A 15,538-nucleotide genomic window follows, 5' to 3' on the forward strand; every position below is an offset into this window, starting at 1 on the left:
TATGCAAGGCATTACCACTGGGACATAAGGTAACAACAGGGCCTGGCCTATGTTAAAAAAAACTAAATTTAAGTACAAAGTGTTTGTTAGGTGTTAAGCGTATCTTAAAATATGCTTAAAATGAGTCAAATACAAAAAAAGTGATTGTGTTGATTTGTGTTTGGGAAATAAAGATACAAATGGTTTTAAAAAGGTAGAGGTAATATTTCATCCAGTACAGAAATTTGTAGACGGCTTAACTTACCCTGTCCCGCGGCTCAACTTATCCCATACCCCGGGGTAAGTTGTGCCAAGAGACCACTTTTTTTGACAAGCTATTTTTTCAAAACTGTAATGTTCACATGAATTCTGATTCTCTAGGGATACAAAACATCCTGAAATATATAGTTTGTAGATATCTTTGTTAGAAAGAATACTACATTTCCCTTGGTCCGAGTGATGCTGAATGCAAAAAAAGCCACTCAACTTACCCCACCCTCCCCTATTGTTAGTTCAGTAGGAACCCTGTGCTCTCTCCGTGCCCCTGTGTGTGTTTTGGGGGGGTCTACTGTAGTAAATAATCCTTACTATCACAGCTATGTCACCATACTGCCCCAACAACACTGTAGGCCACAAACACACTCCTCTCAGAGTTAGACCCAGGCCAAGCCTCTCTCTCGCAAAGCCTACTCTGTTTCTATCCACTTTCTCCACAAAGTTTTCTAGTTCTCTTTCCCATTCCCCTCCCACCCTTTTCCCTCTCTTTCTTTCTTCTCTAATTCCCTCTTTCTGTCGTTCTCTTTCCCTACCTTTTCCTGCTTTATCCCTCCTATCCCCCCCCCCTTTTCCCTTTCCTTCTCTCACTCTTTCCCTCCCTCTCTCTCTCTCTCTGGTTGGCAGTCTCTCTGGGCCTGTACACATTCCTGGCTGGAGAACTCAAGGTTTAGTCCAAACACCCGCTTAGCTTCCAACATCTATCCAGAGAAATCCCACATGGCTGCTTCTACACCTCCCCCTCCTCCCTGTTCTCCCCCCTTCCATCTCCCCCTTCTCCCCACCAGACTCCCACTCACAACTCAATCTCCTCCCTCATCTCCCCCCTTCCACAAATACTGATCACCTAGCCAAACCACCAGACTTTAGACTCTCTTTCTTTCTTTCTCTCTCTCTCTCACGCTCTCTCTTGTGATCTCTTACTTTTTCTCCATCTCATTCAATCATGTCTCCCCACAGTATGGTCACACTTAGTTCTTTTCCTCACATAAACACATAAATACACAAACTGTACCCACTCACACAAACTGTACCCACTCACACAAACTCCCTCCCATATTTGCTGCTCACGCTCTCTAAATCTACACAATGGTTACTAATCTACACACCAAGACAATAAGTATAGACTCTACTCTCCGTACATTTCATCTAGACATAATGGATACACACTCATCTCCACACACTAAACAGTGTGTAATCTTTATATAAAACACTAACCAGACGTACATTCCTCCCTCCCTCTCTCCCTGCCTGCCTGAGGCCCGATGTGCAGCCTGAGGAAAAACAGATGACCTACGCCCATACACTCACCCTATACACTAGAGCTGGGAATTGCATGGGACCTCACCATTCAATATTAGCACGATACTTAGGTGCCGATAGGATATGAATTGCCACGATTCTCTATTTTATTGCAATCTGATGTTCCAAACATATTGCTCACCATGTCTGCTGCAGAGAGACGAGAGAGAGCATGAGAAAACAAAGTTTTGCTCTCACGGAAATAAAAGAGCTGAACAATTATAAAGTATCCGTATTTATAAAGAAGATGGAGAACAAGCTATAGGATAAAAAAGACCAGAGTTTTGGCTCAGGTACAGCCGAATAGCGTTAGCTAACGCTACCTAGTAAAAGCATTGATATTTGGAGTCAAAATATCAATATAATATTGTAAAAAAAAAATGTAACTATGGATTTGTCCCCCATCACTACTATACACACACTCCCATACAACACACACACACACACACACACACACACACACACACACACACACACACACACACACACACACACACACACACACACACACACACACACACACACACACACACACACACACACACACACACACACACACACACACTCCCCCTAGACACTACACACACACACACAAACACAAACACACACACACCCTATTAACTATACACACACATGCTCCCATACAACACCCATACACTCACCCTACACGATCCACACACATTCCCATACAGCAATACACACATTCCTATCCACACACATTCCCATACAGCAATACACACATTCCCATACACACACAATCCCATACAGCAATACACAAATTCCCATACAACAACCATACAGGTGTCTGTGTTGGGCCTGCTTGCTATATCACACAATGAGTCTGCAGAGGCTGTTTCAGATAGAGCAGCTCTGATGTTGATCCACCATGAGCAGCCTGAACACACACACACACAATGAACTATCGTACTGACCACTGACAAATATAGCAGGCTTCTAGGCTTTCAAAACACACAGAGAACAACGTAGTAGCAGACAGCGAAAGGCAAACCAGCAAAGACAAACTCATACATCTCGTCCCCAGTGTGAATGTGCTCATGCGTGTGTGTATATGCTTGTGTGTGTGTTTGAGAGAGAGTGATGGAAGCCATTCCTTGCCCAGTCTAACCAATGTGCAGACTACTGTACACCAGTAAGACCCTGAACAGGTAGTCTGAACACTGGGAGGACGGAACAGGACTCTCGCTCTCTCCTTTATTTCTCTCCCTTCCTTTCTCTTTCCTTTTTCATCTGTGCAAAGTTTTGAAGGGGGTGGAGGAGTAGAAAGATGTCTCCTCTGCTCCCTACGTTTTATCTTCCTTCTTCTCTCATTCCTTTCTTTTATCTCGTTTTTCACCCCGTCCAAAATTTGGTTGACAAACTAGGTAAAAGATTCTCATTGTCTCCTCTCCTTTCTCGTCCTGAGTGACGGGTGAGGGGTCACACTCACACATGTGCACACACACTGGCTGTCCTCTCCTATGGCTCTGGGTCTTGTTCTGGTCGCGTCTCGGCCCAGTGCGTGTCAGGTCCTTGTGTGTGTGTGTGTGTCGGGGTTCCGAGGGGCTGCGTCCGAGTATCCAGCCTCGACGTGGCACATTCACTTTCAGCACTGGGGATCTGCCAGTGCACTTAGGGAAGGCATAACGGGGAAAGGGAAAGGGGGAGGGACTGAGGCGCCATATATGGGTTGATGGGACCCTTGGGAATCAACTTTGGAGTGGTCTGCAGTTTCTCTCTCCCTTTCTCTCGCTCTCCCTCTTTCTCTAGATACCTCTCTCCCACTCATCTCTGTCAAAACTCACCTCTACTCCTCCGTCTGTCCTCCCTCTCTTCAATCTCTCCTCTATTTCTTTTCTCCATTGCAATCCTCTCTCTCTCTCTCTCTCAGATATCTCTCTCTCTCTTTCTCTCTTCTCTCTCTCTCTCTCTCTCTCTCTCAAGCAGTACCAGATGTTGTCGTCTGTCGACGTGCCAGCTTCGTTCTATAGTTTTGTTTCTGCCTCTCTAACAGGAAGTGGGCCCCTCTGGAAAAAAAGAGAAAGTGGAATGAAGGAAGAAAGTTTTGGGGTTCAGGAGAGACCAACACACACATCCACTCAGACACACACACCTAAGTGTTTGTGAGACAGACTTGCACCTTTCCGTCCATTTCTTTTTCTGGGTAGGCTATACCCATCCCTCCTCCATATCCCCCTTCTCTCCATCTCACCTTCTGTCCTCTCCTTCCCTCTCTCCACTCCATACTGTAACTATAGCTGTTTCCTGAGGCAGGTAGCCTAGCGCTTAAGAGCGTTGGCTCAGTAACCGAAAGGTCGCTGATTTGAATCCCAGAGATGACTAGGTGGAAAATCTGTCGATGTGCCCTTGAGCAGGGCACACAGCCTTAATTGCTCCAGGGTCAACCATCAATGATGGCTGATCCCTGGCTGTGGACCCACTCTCCGAGGGTGTCAGGGGGAAGGGGATATGCAACAACAAAAAAGAGGACAAATGTTAGCACCCTCCAAATTATTATTATTAAAAGTGAGAGCAAGGTGGAGGAGAGAAAAGGGGGAGAAGGGTGGAGGAGAGAAAAGGGGGAGAAGGGTGGAGGTGAGAAAAGGGGGAGAAGGGTGGAGGTGAGAAAAGGGGGAGAAGGATGGAGGAGAGAAAAGGGGGAGAAGGATGGAGGAGAGAAAAGAGGGAGAAGGATGGAGGAGAGAAAAGGGGGAGAAGGATGGAGGAGAGAAAAGGGGGAGAAGGGTGGAGGTGAGAAAAGGGGGAGAAGGGTGGAGGTGAGGAGAGGAATGTTTTGTTTTAGAGCTTCACTTTTGAGTAATAACTTTCACATGTGGGCTGGCTTCTTTCCCTCCCTCTCCCCTTCACTCTCTTTCTCTTTCCTCTCCTCAACCACTCTTTCTTTCCCTGTTTTTCCACTATGTTTCTCTCATTCTTTCACTCCCTCCATTCTTGTCCGCATATTCTCTCTCCGCTTTGCTTCCTTTCTCTAACTGTTTTCTTTCGATCATCATTTGTAATGGTGGTGACAGAGCAAACTCATGCCCCCCCACCCCCACACACACATATCTCTGTAGTGTAGAATAGTCTAATACATGTATTTATCCTAGCTAGCTCTGTTTCTCTGCGCTTTCCGTCATAGAGGGGAATGGTAACAAATGAGCCTCCATGCATGTTATATTAGAGCAGGCCTGTTCAGTTACTGCTGTTCTTCATGTTATATTAGAGCAGGCCTGTTCAGTTACTGCTGTTCTTCATGTTATATTAGAGCAGGCCTGTTCAGTTACTGCTGTTCTTCATGTTATATTAGAGCAGGCCTGTTCAGTTACTGCTGTTCTTCATGTTATATTAGAGCAGGCCTGTTCAGTTACTGCTGTTCTTCATGTTATATTAGAGCAGGCCTGTTCAGTTACTGCTGTTCTTCATGTTATATTAGAGCAGGCCTGTTCAGTTACTGCTGTTCTTCATGTTATATTAGAGCAGGCCTGTTCAGTTACTGCTGTTCTTCATGTTATATTAGAGCAGGCCTGTTCAGTTACTGCTGTTCTTCATGTTATATTAGAGCAGGCCTGTTCAGTTACTGCTGTTCTTCATGTTATATTAGAGCAGGCCTGTTCAGTTACTGCTGTTCTTCATGTTATATTAGAGCAGGCCTGTTCAGTTACTGCTGTTCTTCATGTTATATTAGAGCAGGCCTGTTCAGTTACTGCTGTTCTTCATGTTATATTAGAGCAGGCCTGTTCAGTTACTGCTTTTCTTCATGTTATATTAGAGCAGGCCTGTTCAGTTACTGCTGTTCTTCATGTTATATTAGAGCAGGCCTGTTCAGTTACTGCTGTTCTTCATGTTATATTAGAGCAGGCCTGTTCAGTTACTGCTGTTCTTCATGTTATATTAGAGCAGGCCTGTTCAGTTACTGCTGTTCTTCATGTTATATTAGAGCAGGCCTATTCAGTTACTGCTGTTCTTCATGTTATATTAGAGCAGGCCTGTTCAGTTACTGCTGTTCTTCATGTTATATTAGAGCAGGCCTGTTCAGTTACTGCTGTTCTTCATGTTATATTAGAGCAGGCCTGTTCAGTTACTGCTTTTCTTCATGTTATATTAGAGCAGGCCTATTCAGTTACTGCTGTTCTTCATGTTATATTAGAGCAGGCCTATTCAGTTACTGCTGTTCTTCATGTTATATTAGAGCAGGCCTGTTCAGTTACTGCTGTTCTTCATGTTATATTAGAGCAGGCCTGTTCAGTTACTGCTTTTCTTCATGTTATATTAGAGCAGGCCTGTTCAGTTACTGCTGTTCTTCATGTTATATTAGAGCAGGCCTGTTCAGTTACTGCTGTTCTTCATGTTATATTAGAGCAGGCCTGTTCAGTTACTGCTGTTCTTCATGTTATATTAGAGCAGGCCTGTTCAGTTACTGCTTTTCTTCATGTTATATTAGAGCAGGCCTGTTCAGTTACTGCTTTTCTTCATGTTATATTAGAGCAGGCCTGTTCAGTTACTGCTTTTCTTCATGTTATATTAGAGCAGGCCTGTTCAGTTACTGCTTTTCTTCATGTTATATTAGAGCAGGCCTGTTCAGTTACTGCTTTTCTTCATGTTATATTAGAGCAGGCCTGTTCAGTTACTGCTGTTCTTCATGTTATATTAGAGCAGGCCTGTTCAGTTACTGCTTTTCTTCATGTTATATTAGAGCAGGCCTGTTCAGTTACTGCTTTTCTTCATGTTATATTAGAGCAGGCCTGTTCAGTTACTGCTTTTCTTCATGTTATATTAGAGCAGGCCTATTCAGTTACCGCTGTTCTTCATGTTATATTAGAGCAGGCCTATTCAGTTACTGCTGTTCTTCATGTTATATTAGAGCAGGCCTATTCAGTTACTGCTGTTCTTCATGTTATATTAGAGCAGGCCTATTCAGTTACTGCTGTTCTTCATGTTATATTAGAGCAGGCCTATTCAGTTACTGCTGTTCTTCATGTTATATTAGAGCAGGCCTGTTCATTTACTGCTGTTCTTCATGTTATATTAGAGCAGGCCTATTCAGTTACTGCTTTTCTTCATGTTATATTAGAGCAGGCCTATTCAGTTACTGCTGTTCTTCATGTTATATTAGAGCAGGCCTATTCAGTTACTGCTTTTCTTCATGTTATATTAGAGCAGGCCTATTCATTTACTGCTGTTCTTCATGTTATATTAGAGCAGGCCTGTTCAGTTACTGCTTTTCTTCATGTTATATTAGAGCAGGCCTATTCAGTTACTGCTGTTCTTCATGTTATATTAGAGCAGGCCTGTTCAGTTACTGCTTTTCTTCATGTTATATTAGAGCAGGCCTATTCAGTTACTGCTTTTCTTCATGTTATATTAGAGCAGGCCTGTTCAGTTACTGCTTTTCTTCATGTTATATTAGAGCAGGCCTATTCAGTTACTGCTGTTCTTCATGTTATATTAGAGCAGGCCTGTTCAGTTACTGCTGTTCTTCATGTTATATTAGAGCAGGCCTATTCAGTTACTGCTGTTCTTCATGTTATATTAGAGCAGGCCTGTTCAGTTACTGCTGTTCTTCATGTTATATTAGAGCAGGCCTGTTCAGTTACTGCTTTTCTTCATGTTATATTAGAGCAGGCCTATTCAGTTACTGCTGTTCTTCATGTTATATTAGAGCAGGCCTGTTCAGTTACTGCTTTTCTTCATGTTATATTAGAGCAGGCCTGTTCAGTTACTGCTTTTCTTCATGTTATATTAGAGCAGGCCTATTCAGTTACTGCTGTTCTTCATGTTATATTAGAGCAGGCCTATTCAGTTACTGCTGTTCTTCATGTTATATTAGAGCAGGCCTATTCAGTTACTGCTTTTCTTCATGTTATATTAGAGCAGGCCTATTCAGTTACTGCTGTTCTTCATGTTATATTAGAGCAGGCCTATTCAGTTACTGCTTTTCTTCATGTTATATTAGAGCAGGCCTATTCAGTTACTGCTTTTCTTCATGTTTTTTTAGAGCAGGCCTATTCAGTTACTGCTGTTCTTCATGTTATATTAGAGCAGGCCTATTCAGTTACTGCTTTTCTTCATGTTTTTATTGTCTCTACATGCTGTTTGTGTATTCACCAGATCAGTAGAACCATCAATGAATGATCCTTTCTTACATCTCCTTACATTTCTTCATCCTTCCCCCTCTATCATCCCCATCACTCTATCCCTCCTCAGGAGAAAGAGAAGAAGTACATGTTACCATTGGATAACCTGAAGCTGAGAGGTGTGAAGAGCAGCTTCATGTCCAGTAACGTGCCTACTCCATCTTCAGCACCGAACAGAGGTGTGAAGAGCAGCTTCATGTCCAGTAACGTGCCTACTCCACCTTCAGCACCGAACAGAGGTGTGAAGAGCAGCTTCATGTCCAGTAACATGCCTACTCCATCTTCAGCACCGAACAGAGGTGTGAAGAGCAGCTTCATGTCCTTTAACATGCCTACTCCTCCTTCAGCACCGAACAGAGGTGTGAAGAGCAGCTTCATGTCCAGTAACATGCCTACTCCATCTTCAGCACCAAACAGAGGTGTGTGTGTTGAAGTGTATGACAGGCATATCTGAAAAAGATTGGGGGGGGCACACACCTGGTCTCTGACCTCCTCACTGACTGACTGACAGAGAGATGGAGTGGGTTAGGATGGGGTGGGCTGGGCATGCTATGGCTGAGCTGGGTGGGACCTGGTTCGTGAGTGTGTGTGTGGACCGCAGCATACCGAGGGCAGGCTCATTAAGCAGCTAATCAAAGCCAGAGTTCTGGACCAGAGATGAGGCAGCTCTTGTTAGGAAACTATTTAACCACTCACCACAAGAAGGAGGGAAAGAAAGAAGGCTGGATGGGGTGAGAGTGGGGAGAGGGGGAGAGCGATCAGTCAGGAATGTGTCAAAAGCGTGTCCTACTGCGCCCCTTGTCCCCCCTTCTCTCTGTGCGTGTTTGTGTGTGCATGATTTGTGTCCACAGTCCTGATTCCAATGCTCTGGTTGTCCCTGTCTGACAGTAATCAGAACCTTTAGGAAAGTCCCTGATCTAAAAGCAGGGAAAGAGGGAGGGAGAAAGGAGAAACGGATCCTTGCTAAAATTCCTCAAGAGGAGAGAAAAGCTGGCCACAGCGGAACAGAGCGAGGAAAAGGGGGATGTGAGTGACTGGTTACAATCCAGCCATTGTAAAGCATTAAGAGAGAGAGGGCGAGCCTCCTACTGGCCCTCCTAACTAATATGAACCCTTCTGGCCGTCCATCCATCTCCAGCAGCATCTGGTCTCCCATCCAGGGATCAACCAGACCCAGCCCTACAGACAGAGGAGATCTCATGAGATATGTGGTCAGGCTGCTATCCAGAACACTCAAGACAGCTTGAGAGAGAAGAGAGAAGAGAGAAGAGAGAAGACAGACAGACAGACAGACAGACAGACAGACAGACAGACAGACAGACAGACAGACAGACAGACAGACAGACAGACAGACAGACAGACTTGCGTGCGCACACACACACACACACACACACGCACCACCAACAATACCAGTTTAGAAAACATGAGAGAGGGAGAAACAAAAGGACAGGAACACAGAGTGATTAAAGAGAATGTTTAACAGATGTGTGTGCCTGTGTGTGGTGTGTGTGTGTGTTTAACAGATGGGTTTTAGACCGCTCCAGATTCCTGCCTCTGTCAGACGCAGCGGCGTCTCCCAGAGAGAGAGAGAGAGAGAGAGAGAGAGAGAGAGAGAGAGAGAGAGAGAGAGAGAGAGTTAGAGAGAGAGAGATGAGAGAGAGAGGAGAGAGAGAGAGAGAGAGAGAGAGAGAGAGAGAGAGAGAGAGAGAGAGAGAGAGAGAGAGAGAGAGAGAGAGATCTGTGGGTATGGATGTGAGTTTAGTTATTCATTGTGTGTGAAGGTGTGTGTTCCAGCTCTGATAACATGTGAGACATATGGTGTAGTCGTGTGTATGAATATGGCATGTAACCTCAAACCTGGAGAGGAAGATGACTGTTTGATTGTATCTCTTATAATTGTTAGAAGGTATATAAAGACTAGAGGTTCTTGGATGTGGGTATAGTTGTTTTCTGAAGCTGCTGGCTGGGTAATGTAGTTTGAGAGCACATACCCTCCATGATCCTGGCACAGATCTCAGCCCCTACTCCGTACTGGGGCCAGCCCCCTTCCACCGTGACCAGATGGCCAGTCTTCATCACGCTGGCCTCAATGGTCTCCACATCCAGAGGTACGCAGGTTAACCACCTAGCAGGGGAGAGACCAGGTTATAACCACCTAGCAGGGGAGAGACCAGGTTATAACCACCTAGCAGGGGAGAGACCAGGTTATAACCACCTAGCAGGGGAGAGACCAGGTTATAACCACCTAGCAGGGGAGAGACCAGGTTATAACCACCTAGCAGGGGAGAGACCAGGTTATAACCACCTAGCAGGGGAGAGACCAGGTTATAACCACCTAGCAGGGGAGAGACCAGGTTATAACCACCTAGCAGGGGAGAGACCAGGTTATAACCACCTAGCAGGGGAGAGACCAGGTTATAACCACCTAGCAGGGGAGAGACTAGGTTATAACCACCTAGCAGGGGAGAGACCAGGTTATAACCACCTAGCAGGGGAGAGACCAGGTTATAACCACCTAGCAGGGGAGAGACCAGGTTATTACCACCTAGCAGGGGAGAGACCAGGTTATAACCACCTAGCAGGGGAGAGACCAGGTTATAACCACATAGCAGGGGAGAGACCATTTTATAACCACCTAGCAGGGGAGAGACCAGGTTATAACCACCTAGCAGGGGAGAGACCAGGTTATAACCACCTAGCAGGGGACAGAACAGCAGTGGACAGAACAGTACTTTAGTAATGTGTTTTGTGTAAATCTATCAGATAGAGGTGATGTGTAGGACAGTGCTGACACAGCAGTGGAGAGACCAGGTTATAACCACCTAGCAGGGGACAGACCAGTACTTTAGTAATGTGTGTGGGGGGGGGGGTGTTTTGTAAATCTATCAGATAGAGGTGATGTATCAGATAGAGTATGTAATGTAATTGTAGGAACGTGCATAAGGACTACGGGTTCCTGGAGCTGGCGTTTGGCTCTCAGGAGGAGGTAGACAGCTGGAAAGCTTCTCTGCTGAGAGCCGGAGTCTATCCTGAGAAAGTCACTGTGAGTATCTTAGTCAAAACTCCTGACCCGTAACTCTAACCCTGACTTTAACCTCTAACCCTAAAACCATGACCAATAAAGTAACTGTGAATAGCCTAACCCTGACCCCTTACCTCCTAACCCTGACCCTGTCATGTTTTGTCATTTATTATCTTGTCTTGTCCCTGTGCTTCCCATTCTATTCGTTTCCCTCTGCTGGTCTTATTAGGTTCTTTCCCTCTTTCTATCCCTCTCTCTCCCCCTCCCTCTCTCGCTCTCTCGCTCTCTCTTCTCTCTATCGTTCCGTTCCTGCTCCCAGCTGTTCCTATTCCCCTAATCAATCATTTAGTCTTCCCACACCTGTTCCCGATCCTTTCCCCTGATTAGAGTCCCTATTTCTTCCTTTGTGTTCCGTTCCTGTCCTGTCGGTTCCTTGTCTAGAATTCACCGTACTGTGTTTGTGTTTCGCCCTGTCGTGTCGTGTTTTCCTCAGATGCTGCGTGGTGAGCAGGTGTCTGAGTCTGTCTGGTTCTAGTGCCTTCCCGAGGCAACCTGCTGTTCACCTGCTGTTCAAGATCGAGTCTCCAGTTTGTCCTCGTCATTTCGAGTGAAAGTTGTGTTTTTTGTTTGTATTTACTTTACTGGATTAAAGACTCTGTTTTCAAGTCGCTTTTGGGTCCTCTTTCACCTGCATGACAGAAGGAACCGACCAAGGAATGGACCCAGCGACTTCAGACGCTTCTTACACTGCCGTAGATCCAAGGAGCCATGCTCGGCAGACACGAGCAGGAATTGTCTGCTGCTTCCATGCCGTGGAGAACCTGGCCGCTCAGGTTTCCGACCTCTCTGGACAGTTCCAGAGTCTACGTTCGTGCCACCTGTTACTTGGCCTGCCGAGCCTCCAGAACCTAGGGTTAATAACCCACCTTGCTACTCCGGGCAGCCCACTGAGTGCCGCTCCTTTCTCACGCAGTGTGAGATTGTGTTCTCTCTCCAACCCAACACATACTCTAGAGAGAGCTCGGGTTGCTTACGTCATTTCACTCCTTACTGGCCGGGCTCGAGAATGGGGCACAGCTATCTGGGAGGCAAGGGCTGATTGCTCTAACAAGTTCCAGAACTTTAAAGAGGAGATGATTCGGGTTTTTGACCGTTCAGTTTTTGGTAGGGAGGCTTCTAGGGCCCTGGCTTCCTTATGCCAAGGTGAACGGTCCATAACGGATTATTCTATTGAGTTTCGCACTCTTGCTGCCTCTAGTGAGTGGAACGAGCCGGCTGCTCGCATGTTTTCTGGAGGGACTCACGCAGTGGTTAAGGATGAGATTTCTCCCGGGAGGTTCCTTCAGATGTGGACTCTTTGATTGCTTCGCCATCCGCATAGAACGACGGGTAGATCTTCGTCACCGGGCTCGTGGAAGAGAGCTCGCTCAACGGTTTTCCCTGCTCCGCATCGCAACCATCTCCTCCTCTGGCTCAGAGTCTGAGCCCATGCAGCTGGGAGGGATTCATCTCGACTAAGGAGAGGGAACGGAGGATCACCAACCGCCTGTGCCTCTATTGTTAGTTGCTGGACATTTTGTTAATTCATGTCCAGTAAAAGCCAGAGCTCATCTGTAAGCGGAGGGCTACAGGTGAGCGCAACTACTCAAGTCTCTCCATCAAGATCCTGTATATTTGTCGGTCCATCTACGCTGGACCGGTTCGGGTGCTACATGTAGTGCCTTGATAGACTCTGGGGCTGAGGGTTGTTTCATGGACGAAGCATGGGTTCGGAAACATGACATTCCTTTCAGAGAGTTAGAGAAGCCTACGCCCATGTTCGCCTTAGATGGTAGTCATCTTCCCAGTATCAGATTTGAGACACTACCTTTAACCCTCACAGTATCTGGTAACCACAGTGAGACTATTTCTTTTTGATTTTTCGTTCACCGTTTACACCTGTTGTTTTGGGTCATCCCTGGCTAGTATGTCATAATCCTTCTATTAATTGGTCTAGTAATTCTATCCTATCCTGGAACGTTTCTTGTCATGTGAAGTGTTTAATGTCTGCCATCCCTCCCGTTTCTTCTGTCCCTACTTCTCAGGAGGAACCTGGCGATTTGACAGGAGTGCCGGAGGAATATCATGATCTGCGCACGGTCTTCAGTCGGTCCCGAGCCAACTCCCTTCCTCCTCACCGGTCGTATGATTGTAGTATTGATCTCCTTCCGGGGACCACTCCTCCTCGGGGTAGACTATACTCTCTGTCGGCTCCCGAACGTAAGGCTCTCGAGGATTATTTGTCTGTGTCTCTTGACGCCGGTACCATAGTGCCTTCTTCCTCTCCGGCCGGGGCGGGGTTCTTTTTTGTTAAGAAGAAGGACGGTACTCTGCGCCCAGCGTGGATTATCGAGGGCTGAATGACATAACGGTTAAGAATCGTTATCCGCTTCCCCATGTCATCAGCCTTCGAGGTTCTGCAGGGAGCCAGGTGCTTTACTAAGTTGGACCTTCGTAACGCTTACCATCTCGTGCGCATCAGAGAGGGGGACGAGTGGAAAACGGCGTTTAACACTCCGTTAGGGCATTTTGAGTACCGGGTTCTGCCGTTTGGTCTCGCCAATGCGCCAGCTGTTTTTCAGGCATTAGTTAATGATGTTCTGAGAGACATGCTGAACATCTTTGTTTTTGTCTATCTTGACGATATCCTGATTTTTTCTCCGTCACTCGAGATTCATGTTCAGCACGTTCGACGTGTTCTACAGCGCCTTTAGAGAATTGTCTCTACGTAAAGTCTGAGAAGTGCTCTTTTCATGTCTCCTCCGTTACTTTTCTCGGTTCCGTTATTTCCGCTGAAGGCATTCAGATGGATTCCGCTAAGGTCCAAGCTGTCAGTGATTGGCCCGTTCCAAGGTCACGTGTCGAGTTGCAGCGCTTTTTAGGTTTCGCTAATTTCTATCGGCGTTTCATTCGTAATTTCGGTCAAGTTGCTGCCCCTCTCACAGCTCTTACTTCTGTCAAGACGTGTTTTAAGTGGTCCGGTTCCGCCCAGGGAGCTTTTGATCTTCTAAAAACGTTTTACGTCCGCTCCTATCCTCGTTACTCCTGACGTCACTAGACAATTCATTGTCGAGGTTGACGCTTCAGAGGTAGGCGTGGGAGCCATTCTATCCCAGCGCTTCCAGTCTGACGATAAGGTTCATCCTTGCGCTTATTTTTCTCATCGCCTGTCGCCATCTGAGCGCAACTATGATGTGGGTAACATGAACTGCTCGCCATCCGCTCCCTAGGCGAATGGCGACAGTGGTTGGAGGGGGCGACCCCTTTTGTCGTTTGGACAGACCATAAGAACCTTGAGTACATCCGTTCTGCCAAACGACTTAATGCCCGTCAAGCTCGTTGGGCGTTGTTTTTCGCTCGTTTCGAGTTTGTGATTTCTTACCGTCCGGGTAGCAAGAACACCAAGCCTGATGCCTTATCCCGTCTGTTTAGTTCTTCTGTGGCTTCTACTGATCCCGAGGGGATTCTTCCTTATGGGCGTGTTGTCGGGTTAACAGTCTGGGGAATTGAAAGACAGGTTAAGAGAAGCACTCACGCACACTGCGTCGCCGCGCTTGTCCTAGTAACCTCCTTTTCGTTCCTGTTTCCACTCGTCTGGCTGTTCTTCAGTGGGCTCACTCTGCCAAGTTAGCTGGTCATCCCGGTGTTCGAGGCACTCTTGCGTCTATTCGCCAGCGCTTTTGGTGGCCGACTCAGGAGCGTGACACGCGCCGTTTCGTGGCTGCTTGTTCGGACTGCGCGCAGACTAAGTCGGGTAACTCTCCTCCTGCCGGTCGTCTCAGACCGCTCCCCATTCCTTCTCGACCATGGTCTCACATCGCCCTAGACTTCATTACCGGTCTGCCTTTGTCTGCGGGGAAGACTGTGATTCTTACGGTTGTCGAGAGGTTCTCTAAGGCGGCACATTTCATTCCCTCGCTAAACTTCCTTCCGCTAAGGACACGGCACAAATCATTATCGAGAATGTATTCAGAATTCATGGCCTCCCGTTAGACGCCGTTTCAGACAGAGGCCCGCAACCACGTCACAGTTTTGGAGGGAGTTCTGTCGTTTGATTGGTGCGTCCGTCAGTCTCTCTTCCGGGTTTCATCCCCAGTCTAACGGTCAAGCAGAGAGGGCCAATCAGACGATTGGTCGCATACTACGCAGCCTTTCTTTCAGAAACCCTGCGTCTTGGGCAGAACAGCTCCCCTGGGCAGAATACGCTCACAATTCGCTTCCTTCGTCTGCTACCGGGTTATTCCGTTTCAGAGTAGTCTGGGTTACCAGCCTCCTCTGTTCTCATCCCAGCTTGCCGAGTCCAGCGTTCCCTCCGCTATGCGTTTGTCCAACGTTGTGAGCGCACCTGGAGGAGGGTGAGGTCTGCACTTTGCCGTTACAGGGCACAGACTGTGAGAGCCGCCAATAAACGCAGGATTAATAGTCCAAGGTATTGTTGCGGCCAGAGAGTGTGGCTTTCCACTCGCAACCTTCCTCTTACGACAGCTTCTCGTAAGTTGACTCCGCGGTTCATTGGTCCGTTCCGTGTCTCCCAGGTCGTCAATCCTGGCTGTGCGACTGCTTCTTCCGCGACATCTTCGAGCGTCCATCCTGTCTTCCATGTCTCCTGTGTTAAGCCCTTTCTTCGCACCCCCGTTCGTCTTCCCTCCCCCTCCCGTCCTTGTCGAGAGCGCACCTATTTACAAGGTACATAAGATCATGGACATGCGTTCATCACGCGGGACGGGGTCACCAATACTTAGTGGATTGGGAGGGTTACGGTCCTGAGGAGAGGAGTTGGGTTCCGTCC

The 15,538-nt window shown here is 47.0% G+C and overlaps 1 pseudogene; it reads left to right on the forward strand.

The window, feature by feature from the left end:
- The window catches only part of LOC124038661, a 31,583-nt pseudogene extending 20,819 nt beyond the window's left edge, over positions 1-10,764 (forward strand).
- Positions 10,765-15,538: the final 4,774 nt, after the last annotated feature.

Source organism: Oncorhynchus gorbuscha, linkage group LG06, assembly GCF_021184085.1.
Source record: "Oncorhynchus gorbuscha isolate QuinsamMale2020 ecotype Even-year linkage group LG06, OgorEven_v1.0, whole genome shotgun sequence".
In the NCBI taxonomy this organism is placed as follows: domain Eukaryota; kingdom Metazoa; phylum Chordata; class Actinopteri; order Salmoniformes; family Salmonidae; genus Oncorhynchus; species Oncorhynchus gorbuscha.